An 18,754-nucleotide genomic window follows, 5' to 3' on the forward strand; every position below is an offset into this window, starting at 1 on the left:
TTATTACCTTAGGTACGAAAATCGGACCTGGCAGTCTCCCGATCCTTCCGGTGTGGGCAATCTCTGACCACATGTCCTAGCTTTCCGCAATTGTAACACAAACCCGAACCATAACGACACGGTCTATTTGGGTGATGACCTCCACATCTCTGACAGCTCGAAACATCAGAAGCAGCCGCTGCCCGTTTTCCCTTACCGTTTCTTTGGGACTCCTCACTCGTCGCAAAGTCATTTCGCCTTTGAGGAAAACGTTGTGGGTATCCTCTTCTCTTAAACTCTTGACCCCTTGTTGGGTATTCTTGATTGTGCTCCCTGCGGTGGGACTCCCGACGGTCATTCTTCGCCTCAACAGCCTTCCTCACACATTCTTCAGCAATACGGCTCTTGTTCACAAGTTCGGAGAAGACCCTAATCTCCATCGGTCCAACGGAGTTCAGGATTTCACTTCGAAGTCCTCCCTCATACTTAATACACTTCCATTCCTCAAAGTCTCCTGGAGCTCCCTGACACATGCGGGAAAACCTGAATAGCTCCTCAAATTTGTCTGTATACTCAGATACGGACATAGCACCTTGCTTCAGCTGTAGTAACTCCAATTCCTTGGCTGTTCTGGCGGAATTCGGAAAGTACTTCTTATAGAATTCCACTTGGAAGGCACCCCAGGTGATAGGATCATTCCCCTGCTGCAGGAGGCGTCGAGCCCCTTGCCACCAATGCGATGCTTCCCCCGTGAGCAGATAGGTAGCAAATTCAACACACTGCTCTTCAGGCACCAACTGCGCTTGCAGGGCTCGCTCCATGGCCTGAAACCAAGTGTCAGCTTCAGTCGGATTAGTGGTTCCCTTGAACTTAGGTGGATTAACCTTTAAGAAAGTTGCTAGTGTCATCGGGCCTTGAGCTCCTCTTCCACCATTGCCATTATTGTTTATCTGTTGCCCAAAAGCCTCCGCAGTGGCCTGCATAGCAGCAGCCATATTCTCCAACGCCGCCATAAGGTTTACCGGGTTATTCGGGTTGATTTCTGGTTCCTGAGTACTAGTACGATCTCTCTCACGTCCCCGACCGGGTCCACGAGGCGCCATCTGGTTCCTATACACACCAAACAATCGATATCAAGTTGATCAGTCTCAATATCGGAAGTATAGTGCTTCAAAGTACCAAAGGTACACTCATGAACTTCATGCTAGATGTATCGGTTAGATACCCTAACTAGCACAGGCACAGACTCAGAGTATGCATTGAAGCATAAGCAGTTCCATCCCTCAGGCTCACGAGGACGAACTGCTCTGATACCATAATGTAACACCCTAATATTCAAATCCTTATGCTCGAGTCATAAGTCAATGAAATTACGGTGGTACGACTCTCAGGTGGATTTTTAATATATAAATATATGTAATTTCGAAAGGAGTATTAATCAAGAAGCCTGAAAAGAGTAGAAATAAAATCGCGAAGACGTATCACTCACGTTTCGACAACGAAAAGATAAAACGTGAAGCCGAAAGCGATATACGGACAAGGCATAAAGGAGATCAAGAGATAGATAACAGATAGATATATAATCATAAGTAAATAGCCACTAGTCGCGACCCGCGAAGTTTAGGCCGGCTAGGGTACAGTATGAAAGCAGTTGACAACAGTACATCCTAATCTCTCCCAAAAGAAACATAAGAGCCTCTATAGGCAAGTTCCAAAAGAGTTCAATACATAATATAATCTTTTCAAAACAAAAGTGGAGAGATTCTAAGCAAAACACAAAGTAGAGGAAATAAATATCTTCGCCGTCTCTCAGACGAACCACAGCTCGCTTCTGAGCACCTGGACCTGTATCTGAAAAACAAGAGATATATACGGAATGAGAACCCCGGGCCCATGGGTTCCCAGTACGGTAAAAGTGCCAAATAAATCCAATGCACTGCAATAAAAACTCACTAAGCATCCTAAACTCCTTTTCACCAAATATCCAGCCTAGATTCTTACTAATCCATAAATAGGCATCTGACGTAAGGGGATGCTAAATCTAGTTCATATTACACATGTTTTCCCAATCCACTGATTCTTTCATGAATCGGACTCAGAACCACAAGCAAAGCCATTACCAGTTGCTCTGCCTCAGCAGCTCTATATCAATACATCATACCCTCGCCTGGAGCCAGTGAAATCACATCGCTACGTCCACCCAGGGGGCTCAAATGATCTCATTCAAAAATCATCATCATTATGCAATCGCATTATCAATTCATCTCATCAAGAACAGCCCCCAACATCCACCAGCACCATCATGAGGGATCTCTCAGTTGTACAAACACAAGCAATACAGTCAAGTAATACACAAATAAGGTACAAGTAGAACATGTAGCAGGTAATCAGGTAACATAGCATATATGATATAGAAATCCAAAACAAATAGGCAAACCCAAACAATTCAAACATATGCAAATGATGTATGCCTGCCCTATGGCTGATGATATCATCTGTCGGTTATCAAGCCAACCCGACGTGTCCGGTAGCTAACCCGGGCACAGTCTCTCTGTTGCGTATTAATATCATTAGAGGGAATATGTGCCCTGTCACCATTAGAGGGTATCTGCGCCCTGTCGCCATTAGAGGGTATCTGCGCCCTGTCGCCATTAGAGGGTATCTGCGCCCTGTCGCCATTAGAGGGTATCGGTGCCCTGTCACCCTTACAACCAGAGAGAAAACACAAGTATTGACCCGGAGCAAGCGGGACGAACCACAACCCTTGCTACTACCCAGGTAAACTCGTATCTCAGATAGTGGAAGTGCAATTCACAATTATCAATAATTCAGCATAAACATGCATGAATTCTCATCCATGGATCAACATCCATATCAGCCATCCGGCTCACGGTTAAATCCATAACCAGCCAATATTCATAGCATACACAGCTATTCCGGCTCACGGTTCAATCCAGAACCAGCCAATATTCATAAACAATTACGGCCCTTCGGCCAATGGCATAACAAGCACTTCCACCATCATCCTCCACATCTCACATAATCCTCAATGATCCTCATTGATTATTCATTGTTCCCCTTGCTTCACTCGCAAGTTACCTCATTCACTAGCCCTTTTCTAATAGCTAGGCATATCATAAAGATTTAAGATATAAGTGGTGAGATCGGAGGCTTAGAAGTATGAGATTTGGCTTTTAAAACTCAAATATCAACTTTGGCATGAAAACAATGCCACGCGTACGCGTACTCCACGCGCACGCGTGGATGTCCTTAAAAACTCATCGACGCGCAAGCGTCGTGCACGCTAACGCGTGGATTAAAAATTTGCCAAATCGACGCGCACGCGTCAACCATGCGTACGCGTGGATACTCTCGTGCCCCAGGCACAAAGCTGGCACAGTTCTGGCACAACTCTCTGAAAAATGGCTGGGCATTGGGTGCAGCACTATCGGCGCGCCCGCGCACATCACGCGCACGCGTGGATGGCGTTTTCTGAAAGATCGGCGCATACGCGCCAAGTGCGCCCACGCGCAAGGGGTTATTCTGCTAAAAATTTACTAAGTTAAAAACTGCAGAATTCACAGCTTCAACCCCCAATCTTCCGACGGACATAACTTCCTCATTTTAAATCGTTTTTCACCCGTTCTTCGAACGGCATGGACATCCCGGATCCAATTTCATTTCTAAACAGATTTGGCACAAAACAAAGATCCGTAGTCCAAGTTATGTCTCGTCAAGATATGCCCAAAAACCATGTTTTTCATATAAAACCACAAAGTGCCATTTTCAAAACAAGCCATTTTCAACTCTTTTCAAAATCAATCAAAACATGCCATTTTCATCCCTTTTCTTTGAAATCAATCAAAATACATCAATTTCAATATCAAGCCTCCTCAACTCACACATTGACACTTTACCACAAATCACAAGACCATCATATAACCATCTTTACCCATTTCAAGCAAATGGCTAAATTCCAAGCATATCAACATGTCCTACATCCTTCCTCATCTCAATTTCCAACAATACTATTTCCAATCAACCATCATTATACATAATCAATATCATAATCACTATCACGTGGTTCCACCCACAAATCAACCTTAATCATTCCTCAAACATATATCACAATATATACCTCTCATGCATTATCATACCATCAAGGCGTCAATAATCATACTCACATATATGACCACATAATAAATCTCAACCAAATCAAACATACCTCATCTATACAATTTCACCCAAAATTACCAATTTCCACACTTCAACTCCTCAAACCTCATTACCCAATAACCAACCCAATCATTCATACATTCATTATATGAAATTCATCCAATCACTTGTGTCATCATACAATGCACACATCAACTTACCTTCCTTACCTCTTTCCGGCCTCCGGCCCAAAATTTACGGCCTCCGGCCCAATTTCACAATTTAAATGCATAAATCACAAATCAATACTCATTACCCAAAACATCAAATTTTCAATACACCAAGCATACAAGGCCACACAATTCTCAACCCAAATCATCAATTCACATTACATACCAACTATGCATATTAGCATCAACCATTTACACAATCCAAACTTAATCCTAGGGGCATCTAGCCTAGGAATTCTCATCACACCACACGGTACTTAAATGGAACTTAAACCGTACCTCTTGTAGCCAAATCAATTGAGCCTCTTCTTTGGAAGTCTCCACCAACCTTAGCTCCAAGCCTCACCAAAGCTCCACAAGCAATACCAACCTCCCAATTGTGCATCAAAATCACCAAATACACTAACATAACCAATATCACATACGTACATCAACCTAGGGCTCATAAGGATGATAAATCACAAGAGTTTGAGCACTTCTTACCTCAGCCCATATGAAGTAGGGATAGAACCCACTTAGAATCCATGTTGGAGTATCCCTAAACACCCAAAATCACAAGATTTCAACACTAACTTTCCAAAAACGTGTAACAGTGGGGAAATTCGAAAACTGGGCAGAGATGAATGGAATACTCACCACAAAACTTAGATAGAATTGTAGAGGATGAGAAGAGCGACGCGTGGCCGCAAACGGCTCGTCAATCGGAGCTCCGTAGCTCAAGTTATGGTGATTTGAAGATCAAAGAGAGTTAGGTTTTCTCTCTTCTCTCCTCTCTTCACTATTTCAGCGCCCCAACCCTTCTCTTTAGGGTAAAATGAGCTGAAATGCTCATAACCAATGTTTATATATGTTGGGTCTTGGGCCCACTTAGGCCCAGTTCACTTATTTTTGTCCGTTGGCCCAATTTTGGACTAAAACCCTTAAGATTAGCGCTCTAAATCGCACTTCAAATATTTCTACCTCTCCTAATTATAATTCCTCATTTCTTAATCTTATTTACCCATAATCAATTTTCTCAGCTGTAGTACCAGACAAATCTCAGCCGGTACTTCCGGTCAAAATTCCACTGCGCGCTTTTACGCAGAAAACTATGTTTTCCGACTCGGAAAAATTCACTGAATCCAAATATCATATTTAAATCATCAAATTCCAATTGCAAAATCTTCCAACCATATTCGCTCCTACTTAACTTATTATTTAATCAATTTCGGTTAGGCCGGGTTTTACATAAGAACTGAATCAGTGATCAAATCAGTCATGTTATTAGTTCATTGGTTTATTAGTTCAATTGATAAATTATTGGTTGAACTGATAAAATCGGTTTTACATAAATAAAAAATATAAAATAGTCAAAAACTTAAAAAATTTAAAATACATATCTTCACCAACATTTTAAAAACAATCAAGTCTAAAATTCTAAAGATAACTAAGACAAAAATAGACATGAAATTAGTTAGTACTACTACGATAGTATCTTAATTTGACACAATAATAACAATCTATAAACTATATCCAAGGAGTGATTTCAAAGTGGCGATATTGTTCTTCATCTGACAAATGTGGAACTACATCCTAATTGTAGACCTTAGATTTTGTAAAACTCAGTAGAATTGTGAGTTTTGCTTAAGCATTAAGACAAGGCCATAGCTTTTTGTTTCACTTGAGTTTTTATCAAGTTGTGAGAGTTGGCTTGAACTCTATTTTATCCAAAGTTGTGTAGATTTATTTATGTTTACGCCAATATCATCATCCCTGATTTATTTAGGTTTACTGCCTACTTGTGACCCTATATCATTAGCATCACAATTCTATAGTTCAACCTCTCAAGGAACTGGTAAATAGATGGGAATAGAAAGAATACAGCAACAAGCATATTCGGTGACAAGTAAATAACAATAACCAAAATAAACAATGAAGGAAAACTCGCTTCATTTCCAATCTAGCTTCTGATGGTTTGAGCGAACCCATGAGGATTATCCCATGAACATGCATAATAAGTAACTGACAGAACAAATAACCAAGCTGCAGCTGAAATGACTTTGAGAATGTATCTTAACTTAACATACAATGACATATTCTGTTTTACTTTCCAACATATAATGATATCAAGAACAACTGCACAAGTGGAGAAAAAGAGTCCGTCAGAATCTCATTAATAATGTAAGAGGTCAGAGAACCATAGTATGTTACAATTGAACAGAGTAACATAACTGAATAAATGAAGTATAAGACACCATCTCAGTAACAGCGACAACTGAAATATCCTAGCAGGATAATTAAATATCATACACAAACAAAATTTCACTATAGAGGCTTTCAAACTCTCTCTATCCCCTATTAGCAACCCTAAATTCACAACATCATCAACAAAAATTCAAGAAATTTATAATTAAGAATAAAAAAATTCAACCAATTATTATTTACAATATAACATAAACAGATTCATAATAAAAAATAGAGATAATGGAGAATGCAGAGAAGTAAGGACTGAGGAGACCATTGACTTATCCGAGAAAGGACACACAGGACAAAGACGACACGACGATGACAGCGACGCGGAGCAAGGAGCCGCCACGAGGTAGGTTGCTTGCGAGCCAAAGACGCGACGGTGCAGAAGAACCACAGAAGCGACGTCGTTGGAGACACACCATGTCGGCGAGACGAAGCAGATGAAACGGCCGGTGGTGAGATAAGGTGAGGTAAGGTTGAGAGAGACTATGGTGTGATGAGGTGAGGAAGACAGCCTTTGAGCTCGAGGAGGGCTGGATCGGGTACTGAGGGGACTGGGGTGTTGTTTGCTCGTTTAGGACATTAGGGTTCGAGTGTTCTTTAAAAAAAAAAACAAAACAAAATTGTTTTGGTAAAGGAAAAAAAAGTTTCGAACTGGCCAGATTATGCAAAAGCGTCGGTACGTCGGTTTTTATCCAAACCGGACGGTTCAACCCAGTTCTCTTCGGTTCTTTGCCTTATTCGGTCAGATTGATTAACCGAATCGGTCAGGTGACCAGTTCATCGCTTGTTCGATCGAATCGGCCAGTCTGATCTGGTTCTTACAACTATGATTATAGTAATGTAGTAATTATTAACTATATTTGTTACTGAACTGGGTATTAATTCATATTATTAGTAATAGTAGTTATTGATTGGCTTTAGTTATTAGCTGTTAATTATTATTTAAGTTTTTAGGGTTCAAACACACCAGACATTTATACCAAATAGATTCATATGACATCAGGGTGGAGACACAACTGACATAGAGCGAGTTTTATTACATATCTTAAATTGGGAGGATCATGTCTTACGGCCCGACTATAGATGCACTAGTTGAAAGATTGCGTCCTAAGACGCACACGTTTCATCTTCTGTACGGCGATGTGGTCATGATTTTTGGACTTCGAGCTGATGGTTTTTCGGTGACTGGATCAACTTATCACAGCACAAGTGGAATAGAGAACAAATGTCTGAACCAATTTGGTATTGCTCTTGGGCTGGACGACCATAAAGGGAGCAGAGTCAAACTACCATGGTTCTGATCCCTAAAGTGGTGCCAAGACCTGACTGACCAAATAAGTAAGGAAATTCATATGAAATGTCACATAATGTTGCTAATAAGCGAATATTTTATACACTTTTTGGCATCATTTTCATATAGTTTTTAGTATGTTTTGTTTAAATTTTATTATATTTTCATAGGTTTTAGAGTAAAAATCACATTTTTGGATTCTACTATGATTTTGTGTGTTTTTATGCAATTTCATGTATTTTCTAGCTGAAATTGAGGAGCTGGAACAAAAGTCTAATTCAGAGGCAGAGAAAGCACTGCAGATGCTGTCAGGATCTGACCTTTTTGCACTTGAAAGAGATTTTCTAGAGCTACAGAAGTTTAAATGGAGCGTTCTCAACGTTTATGGAAAGCTAACATCCAGGCCTTTCCATCAATGTATAATAGTCCATACTTTACTTCAAAATTAAAGCCTTAAAACTGGCATTCAACGCCAGCCATCTACCCTAGTCTAGGCATCCAACTCCTAGAAAGGAGTGGCCAGTGTCCAACGCCCATAAAGGTGTCCCTAGCCAGCAATGCCCAAGGAGCATCCTAGCACGTGGAGACCATTCAAACTTAGCCCAAACACTTACCAAGTGGGCTCCGGAATTGAATTTTCGCACTACAAGCCTAAGCCTATCTTATTTCTGTAATCCCTAGTTCTTAGTTTAGTATATAAAGGAGAAGATCATCCTTTTGTTAGAGACATTCGATCTCTCCTAGCATTTTTTGGGATCGACCTTGACTCACTCAAGTATTACTTGGACAATCCAGTGCACTTGCGGGTTCAGTTGTGTGAAGTTTAATTCCACACACCAGTTGCTATTTGGTACGATATTATTTAGTGACAAGTCTGGGATCACTGTATACTGGAAGTATTTGCCCTTGCTTCGTGAGTTTTCTTAAATTAATAAATTTAGTTGAGGTTCTACACGCTATGCGTACATGTACCGATCATTATGTCGGGCATCAAGGTATGATTGTAAGGATATTTATAGCCTTCTAGCATTGCTCCTTGTGTGGGATTGGATGCGGATGCCGTCAATAGAGCCTTTGCCAATGGATACAAGCTTTCCACTCGCTCGTGTGGATTTAGTTGTTTTCCTATTTTGAATACTTTTTAGTATGCATAAACGATGTAAGGTGGAACGATTACCAACCTACCAATCAGTATAAAAATTGTTGCTCCATCATACCCGTGCTGTTGTGATCTGTTATACTTGCAATGCTATCACTTCGTCATAGCCACACCATTATTGTTGTTGTCCTAATATTCTTCTTCAATTGATGATACTCCATCATGGTTATTTTTCATGTATGTTTATGATTTTTTACCAAGTTTTACATTTGTGTTGTTTGTTTTCTTCATTGCGAATAGGAGATTTTGATACATTTTTAAAATTTTTACTTACAAGAGAAGTTGGTTCTGCTCTGAGAGAGAGAGAGAGAGAGAGAGAGAGAGAGAGAGAGAGAGAGAGAGAGAGAGAGAGAGAGAGAGGTCCTGAAGATGAATGGGAAGAAAAGAGTCGAGGATAATTTAGGGATAGGATTCATTATAAAAAAAAACGTTAAGTACCATAGGATTTAGCATCTCGAGTTACCACCAATTTTACCGACAAATTTATGGAGGGTTTTGTTTTGAAATTCGTTACATTAAATTGTTACCGGCGGATTCACTTATCCGACGATAAATTCATGGGTAATATTTGGAGGAAAAATGTACGGAATAGGCGCAAACTTTTTTATCGGATTTATTGTGACACGTTTTAGTTAAACGTTGCGTTTTGGTGACACGAATCCGACTGTAATCAGGTCTAAAATTGAGAGTGCGAATTCTCTCTCCCCTCATTTCAAAACCCCTTCTCTCTCTCTCTCTCTCTCTCTCTTAAACCCACTTTTCCGTTTCTCTCTCTATCTAGCCCAGTCCCCTTCGCAGCCGTTCCAACCTTGCTGTCACCGGCCTCACTCTCTCGCCGCTTCTCCATTTCTCTCTCTACCCAGCCTTCGCCGCCGCTCCAGATTCAAGTACATCATCACTCTCCATCTCCATGACATCTATTTCAAAAGTAGAAACAAAATTTTTTAATTGTTAGTGTGTTACCAGTTAGTTTGTTATTCTATTAGTGTTAGGAATTTGATTAGTTAGGATTGTGACTATTGAATGATTCTGACTTAATTGGAGTATTATACATTTTTTTAGGAATCAAGATGTCTGAGAATGTTAGTTTAGAAATTATATTTGATTTGTATGTTTGTGTGTGTTAATTGTTATATTAGAATATCAGAACATACAATGCTTAATTATAATTTATAATATGGGGTCTTGTTAATTTTTGGTCATGTTAATTTATGATTAAATTAATTTAGGATTTGTGTCTTGATTATTATATAATAATTTAGGATTTATTCTTACTTGTTTGATTATTATTTGTGTTTTGATTTACTTGTTTTTGTTAGATTGAAAAATCATGGGCTATGAAAAAAATTTTTATTTAATTTTTTACGTAAATTTTATTGGTTTGAATAATTGGTTTGTTTGGTGGGTTTGTTTGAATAAGTTAGGGTTTAGGGTTTTATTCTACTCTTATATATTGATTTGGATGGATATTTGGTTTGGATGGAACCCATGACGGGTGGAGAAATCCAAATTTTAGGGGAGACTATCAAAATTTTTATAAGATTTTGAGTGAAATTGAAAAATTAAAATTATGTTTTCAAAAGTCTTAAAATTATGTTTAGGTTTGATAGATATTTGTGTTAATTGTGACATGAATTGGTTCCTCCTTAAAATTTTTATTTTAAGTGTTTTGGGTTATTTGTTATAATTATTTAGAGTTAATAGTCAAAATCGTCCCTGAAAGATACCCCGATCTCTATTTTTGTCCCCGAAAAATAAATTTAATCAAAATTGTCCTCGAAAGATTTAAAATTAATCGCGTTAATCCATCCGTCCATTCTGTCACTAATGGCGTTAAATTAGAGCCTCAATCCAACGACCCAATCCGGTGGTCACAGACTCTCCTTCTCCTCTATGCGTCTCAGCCTCCATGTCAGTTCCAATAGTTGTTGCCTCTTCGTCGATGCCGTTCTTCTAGTAATGGTCTTTATTCCAACTTGGCGGTGTCCATGGAAGAACACAGAAGAAGACCGACACAGATCGGTACAAGTTACAGTGGAGGAAGAGACCATGTTCCTCCAGACGCCAACAGTGATGAATGAGGAAGAGAACAGAGAGGAGTTGGAGGGCGTAGCGACGGCAATCTCTCTGCATCGTTGGGTGGAGAGTGTTCAACGAAGCAGCAACTACCTATTCCCAAAATGCCAACCTCTCGATCGGAATTAAATGCTTAACATAAAACTGACCAATCTTTTGATTACCAGCAACACCAGTCCCTACAACATTTTCAGCACCACGTTCCTGCTTATTAATGTCCTCCTTTGTGTGAAGCGCATGTACCAAATCAGAAGGCACAGTGGTCTTGTAGCTCTTATGGTTTTCTTTGGTTCCATCTATAGTGGCAGCCACCCTGTCACCACCCTTGGCAGACTTGGAACAAAGATCCCCCATATATTATATCAAAGTTTCAATTTTTGAGCAACTAGGGCATCCAATAGCACAATTAAAATTTTGAAAAACAAAATATGGGTATAGAGTAGCAAGTGTGTATGTTCATCCAAATCAGAAATCAATAAAGAAGAAGAGTTTCAATGTTGGTGGCAAAAAGAATAATAGAAAAGGAGGGAAGAGAAGGAGAAAAGGGATTCTGGGATTAGAACAAAGAGAAGAACTGTGGATAAGGATTGGCGGCATCGTGGTAGAGGAACATGCATGGACTGACGGCGACGTGGAACACCTTGCAGGGCGGTGGCGTGGTGGAGCTTCAGGTAGAAGACAAAGAGCTGTTAAAAGTGGGAAGAAGATAATCATGTCACTTGCTGGGTTGGGTTTGGGTTGGGTTGGATGCGGGTAGAATCCGAGTCTGGTTTGGGTTGGGTTGTCAAGCTAACGTGCCACGTCAACAAAACTTAACGTCGTTAGCGACAGATTTGACGGAGGGACTAATGTGATTAATTTTAAATCTTTCGAAGACAATTTTGATTAAATTTATCTTTCCGAGATGAAAATGGAGATCAGAGTATCATTCAGGGATAATTTTGACTATTAACTCTAATTATTTATTCATACATTTTCTCATATGTGTTATAATTATTTATTATTTCTTGAGTTTCTTCTTATGTTATTATTTATTGGTGTGTATTATGTTATTAATATGTTTACTGTATTGAGTATATTAATATATTTAGAGTTGGTGAATTTAATTGTGTTTTGATTAGTGTTAGTAATATATTCGCTGTGCAGACCTGACGACAGGTAGCAGAGGTAGGTCGAGTGGGTCACGTGGTTGTGGTAGAGGGCGGGCTTCCACCGAATTCCCAAGGATTGCCCAGTCATCACCCTCTATGACTACCCTTCAACCCATGTGACGTCACAGGTGGGTCTAGTGGACCAGTAATTCATCATGATTCCAAACCCGAACAACATGCCTCCTTCTGCTACGCCCCGTGTAGATCCAATGATGACAGAGTCCACGGTGGGTGATTCCTCTAGTTTTTCCAGCAGGATGCCCCTCCACGGCTGAGGATTTGACCCGATGGCATGCAGACGTGAGTACATACAATTTTTTAATCTTATGTTTGTTAATCTTAAGTTTATGCAATTTTATATGTTTGATAATGTTATATTTTTGCTTTGCTAGGTTTTCACCAAATCCCAATGCTTGTACATAGGAGATCTCCGACATCATTAAGTCCATGTACGACTACCGTGGCCAACCTACACGCAGATTCCGGCTGAGAATCAAGATCGATGTTTGCAGAAGTGGGCGATAGGAACCCAATAATATTGAATTAATTAATTATATTTGAACTGTATTTTATTTTGACTAACTAATGTTGGTGAATCACTTTATGCAGTTGAAATTCATATGAGACGTAGAGCATAATCTTATGATCAGGAAGATCTACTACCATTGGACAGCTAAACGATTTCAGCAGATGATGAGCAACGTTCGTAAGGGGCACGACCACCTAACGTCGTGGATCTGTCCAGCCATCAAGTAGGAACTAGAGGCCTATTTTACTCATGATGAGGGGTTCAAGCATCACCGTTTGACGAACGTCGCTAACAGAGCTTCGCCCAGGTCATCGAAGTACACGGCTAGGTTAGCGACCTTCATGAAGACAAAGAGCAGAGACTGGTAAGAATTTTGTAATTGTTTAATGTTTTAGTAGTTACTTGAATTAGTTGTTTAACTTGTTCATTTATTTTATTGGTTGATATATTAATTTATAGTATAAGCCCTTGGACTGTGAGGCGACACTAGTAGAGACCTTCAAGTATACCTATACTTTGAAGCCCAATAAGGAGAGATTTACTGACGAGCGGTCAACGACCCATTATGTGAGTCTAAATTAACCCTAAGTTTTAAATTTATTTGGTTTAAAGGCAATTATTTAACTATTATCCAAATCACGATGTGTGTGACACAGGAGAATTACACGCAGAGGTTAGAGGCTGCGACCCATCATCTCACCCGCCGAGTGGGAACGACGAAGCCGGCTCTGAGACCTCAGTGGTAGACCTAATAGGATTTGGTGAGAAACCGCCTCTGAGCCCTACAAGAATCGTCGCTTCAGGTTGGGGTCGTCCTTCGCCAATAGCCTCTCCTCCTCTGCATTGGCAACTTCCTCTGCTTCTGCCTCTGCTACTAGCCCTGCCGATCCCTAGAAAGTTGTCGACTTGAGAGAAGAGGTGCAGAAGCTGACACAGGAGCTTCACTAGCAAGCAGAGCAGTATAAATAGAGGTACAACGACCTTCTTACACACGTGGGAGAAGCTGTTGCCATTAGCTCGGACCTAACAGAGAAGTTGGAGCATCTCAATTAGTTGCAAGAGTAGATGGAGGAGTACAACCAGGAAATGTGTGCTGGAGCCAGCAGCACTGCTGGTTCCAACAACTATGCTACTGGTGGGACACCGACATCAGGACCTACTCCGCCGCCTCAGTAGGGGGACCACGACGACGATGATTACCAGGATCTCTAAGGGTTTCATTTTCTTGTTTGCTTACTTCATTGTATTCTATTTCTGTGACATTTTATTGAATTCAAACCATTTATTTTTAATAAAATAATTTGTTAATTTTGCTAATTTTAGATTTTTACTAATAATTTTGTTAACAAGAGTTTAATTTGACTACTAATGTGTCTTAACTGTGCCAAAAAAATAAAAAAATATTACCGTAGTATTTATCTGACAGTAACTTGGCGACTAAACACGTGAAATGGCACCAAAATTATCGTCGGTTTAATCCGACGGTAATCATCAACTCGGTCTCAACAAATTCATTGAAAAATCGATAGAAACTTCACAGATAATTAGTGTCGGACGAAAAAAATCTGCTGGTAAGCAGTTTCTAACGACGTTTATACCGTTAATTCCAGAACGATGGTAAATTCGACAATAATTTTATTATCGATAAATTTATTTAATGAATTCGATGGTACTCAACATCTTTTTTTATAGTGATTAATGATGATGAATATGATAAGAGGTGGTAGTAATAGTGAGATAAAAGAGAATGTATAAAGATTACGGAGGCCATGTGGGAGAAAGAGAGAATTAGAATTTTAAAAATATTAATAGTGCCATGTAATTATTAAGTATATTTTGAAACAATCTAGATTTTTAACAATAGATTTTTTAAGCTATATGTGTTAGGATTCGCAAAATTCAAGTGACACGGTTAAATTTAGTTTAACGAATTGATTTTGAATATGTGAAAAAATAATAATAATATTTTAGGATAATAATAATATTTTTAGATAATAATATTTTATTATAATAATATTTTATTAATTTATTTTGATGGTTGACCCTTATAACTCTCACGGTTTTTCATTTCCATTTACCTTCTGCTTTCTTTTTGTTTTTTTTTTTTTATATATAATCTCGAAAACTATCTCTTCTTTTTTTTTTCTTTGTACGTGATATTAAGAAAAAGAATGAGAAATAAAACTGGAAGTTCAATAGTCTGTGAATTTTTTGAGAGTCGACTATTTAATTCTAAAACTTCAAAAAAAAATTTAAACCGATTAAAGTATTTGTTTCTTCTTCCTTTTAACAATCATACTGAATTCGTCAAAGAATGAAAGTGATATAGACATCGTCAACAAAAAAATTGCTTTTTACGAGCTAACATCAAAAGATAAAGTTTGATAAATTAAACATGAATGAACTATTTTTTATTGCTTGATTACTAATTAAATTATTTGTGAATACAAAAAACCGTATTTACTTGATGCTTTAATATTTCTTAAAAATATAAAAAGAACATATGAACGCCGGATTTGACACTAGAGGCACTAAACGCGTCTCTCTAAAACACTTTAGGCGCCGGAGCTAAAATCACTCATACTGAGCATGAGAACATAGACACCGAACGCTCCCATTAAAACCAACCAAAGGCGCCGGACGCCCCCTTTCAAATAATTATAACACTAGTGTAGAGCCCGCGCTTCGCGCGAATCATCTACATCATCTATATGATTGTATTTATAAATTATTTTCTTATAAAAAAAATAATATATATTTGTAAGAAGAATTAATTTACTTAGTATATAGATAAATTAATTAGTTAATTTTTTTATATTAATGTTCAATCTAATTTAAAAGGTCAATATATAAAATTTGGCATAATTATATTTTTTAATATTTTAGTTAACTTTAATTTGCATATTCTTTTACAATTTTTTTTATTTTAGTAACTTTAAAAATACATTTTAATTAAATATATAGAAAATAAGTAAATAAAATTACTGTTACGTATAATTAAAATTAGCTATTGAAATGATTTTTCTTTATATATTAATAGAATATTATGTAAAAGTGTCAACTATTGATAACTTAAAAATTAAAAAAAATATTCTAATTATTACAAATTTAAAATTGTATCTAATTAAAAAAAGTGTTATAATCAACCGTTAAAATAATGTAATTACATTTTCTTTGATAACATCAATCAAACATACTTTTTTATTGGACATGAATAATATTTATTAATATTTCATAAATACACAGTATATTTATATTTAGATGATAAGAAATATGAGATTATTAATCTAGTAAACAAAAATTATTTTCTATTACTTCTAATTTGAAGTAATTTTTTTAGTGACTTCTAATTTAAAATAGATAATACATGCTTAATTGATAACTTTTTAACAAAAAAGCAATATATTTTAACAAATATTATTATTTGAATTTAAATTAGCCTTTTTTATAAAATAATTATCTAAAATGTTTCACAACTTTCATATAAAAAAATTACAAATGGATAGATATCAATGTTTATACATAAAGGTATATTAATTAAAACAGCAAAATAAAAATAAAATCTTTTTAAACAAATTGAGACAAATTTACTGTTAATTTCTTATTACACGCTATTTAAGTTAATTCACTTCATACAATTATATCAAAATATAGAATGCCACTAAGTGATTTTTCGTATATATTCATAAGAGGTTGAAAATTATAAATGCCCAACTTTTATAACAAAAAATTATAAAAATTAATGTCCCACACTAAATTCGTATTATTTCACAAACTGTCATAACCAATCCATTATATATATAAAATACCAATTGCGTAAAAGGCTTGAAAAGATTTGAGTTTAAACACAAATCATTACAATTGCATTTCATTAGTTGACCATAGAAAGATAATTAATTACTAATCGAATATATTTTAACTTGTTCAATTATTTCTTCCATTACATAAAAGAAAACGCTATAAACACAATAATTAACTTGAGTTGTATCAAAATAAAAAAATATAACACTGAGCTACTTATGTAAGAACCTCAGACTCTTTTATGTTATAAATGATGCAGTATTAAGGTTATTCACAAAGTGAAGGCAACAAACAATTTTAAACTTAAAACTCAAACTAAATATAACAATGTAATCACAATAAATTGATAGCTTAAATTAAATGTATATTTACTAACATTCCTAAAACTTGTATCGGGCCTAAAAGCATATTAAACCCACTTAAGTATTGGTTTGGTTTGATTTTTTTTTTTACATTTATTCAATTTTAAATTTATTTGGATACATCTTTTTAAAAAAATATTTTTATTTAAAAAAATAAAGTATTTACTTTTTTTAATAGCTAACAAATAACAATACCTTATTTTTAAAAAGAGTATAAGTAAAAAACATTCTTAATACTTGAAAACTTTTTATAAAAAGTCTGTCAAAATGTAAATTAACTTTTTTCTATTAAAAAAAGATCGTTTAAAAAATATAAATTTTTTTTTAAAAGTCCTCAAACTGACTCTAATTCTAAAACAAATACAAAACCACACAACATCAAAACAACACACATACACAGCAAAAACACATAAATACACATAGTTAATCGCAGCAAAAACAGAAGAAACTTATTTTTTCCTAAATTTGATTGGAAGTCTTACTTCCTTGCCAATCCAACCAAAACAACAAAAGTAAGAAATTAATAAAACTAAACTCAGAAAGACAATAATATTTTATTTTAAACTTTGATTTAAGTTTAATCCAAGTGCATCCTTAACCCTTGATTCAAGGATCATTGGCAATTGAACATGAACTCCATGTCTCAATCTCTGATCCAACCTCACTTGATTCTTTTAATTCTATCATTTGCTCCAAATCTCACATCTTTCTAAACAATAAATAGAACTAATGCTAAAAAAAATATGCAAATATTTTTTTAATGCCACATGCCCCTATCCAAATTGAATGTGAGCACTTATACCCTGAATATTACTAACACATATATTAAGCATTAAACTGTAGTCCTTAGTCCTTTGCTGCAGCCGTATACAATCTAGAGTGCAGCCCATTCCTCCTGTCAACTCTCTCCGAATCATCACCTCTAGTAAACAAAGGAACATACTTTTCAATAAGTACTACAGTTCAAATTTAAAAAAGAAAAAAAGAAAATTCTCAGTCATTATTTACTCATCATTCATTCTCAATAAACAAACAACACAATGCAAACTCTTCATCCACCTAGAAATCAAAACAAATACAACTGTTCTCATTTTTCACAATAATCAAATTTACAAAAGGCCCTTACAAATCAAAGTAAAACAAATAGTGGGAAAAAAAAAGAAATAATTAACATAATTATTTCTCAATTACTCTTCATTGATATGGACGAACAACGCAATGCAACAAAATCCAGATATTTATGGATGCTAACAACACACTTTGCATTTCAAGAAAACCTAATAATGCATCAAACCTAATCACGAAAATTAGAAAAAGAAAATTGTAGAGAACACACTACAAAAGTACTTCAATCTCATCTTTAAATTCATCTTCAGATCAACAAATATACACAATATGGTATTACATTTTGGATATGTTCAAGTCAGCTTAAGAGTATTTTTGTCTAATATATATCAGTAAAAGCAATAATTTCTCCAGATTCAAGTTCGTATCCAAATCTGATGAAGTAAGGTAGCAAATCTGATGAAGAAAAGCACATCAAGTTATGATAACCAAACTTTTTTGGGACGACATCAATGGGTATATTGTCAAAGCTAATAAAGAGTAAATTCAACATGCCTCACATCAATTACAAATGCGAGGCAAACAATTAAAAATCAAAAGAAGAAAATATTAAAGCAAATAATAACTTTAAACAAATAGAATTGGTCCCTAAAATTAAATAATGTCAACAATCTATTATAAAATGTCACTGGAATTAAACAATGTCAACAGAATCCTAGAATTG

This window comes from Arachis stenosperma, chromosome 2 (assembly GCF_014773155.1).
Source record: "Arachis stenosperma cultivar V10309 chromosome 2, arast.V10309.gnm1.PFL2, whole genome shotgun sequence".
In the NCBI taxonomy this organism is placed as follows: Eukaryota; Viridiplantae; Streptophyta; class Magnoliopsida; order Fabales; family Fabaceae; genus Arachis; species Arachis stenosperma.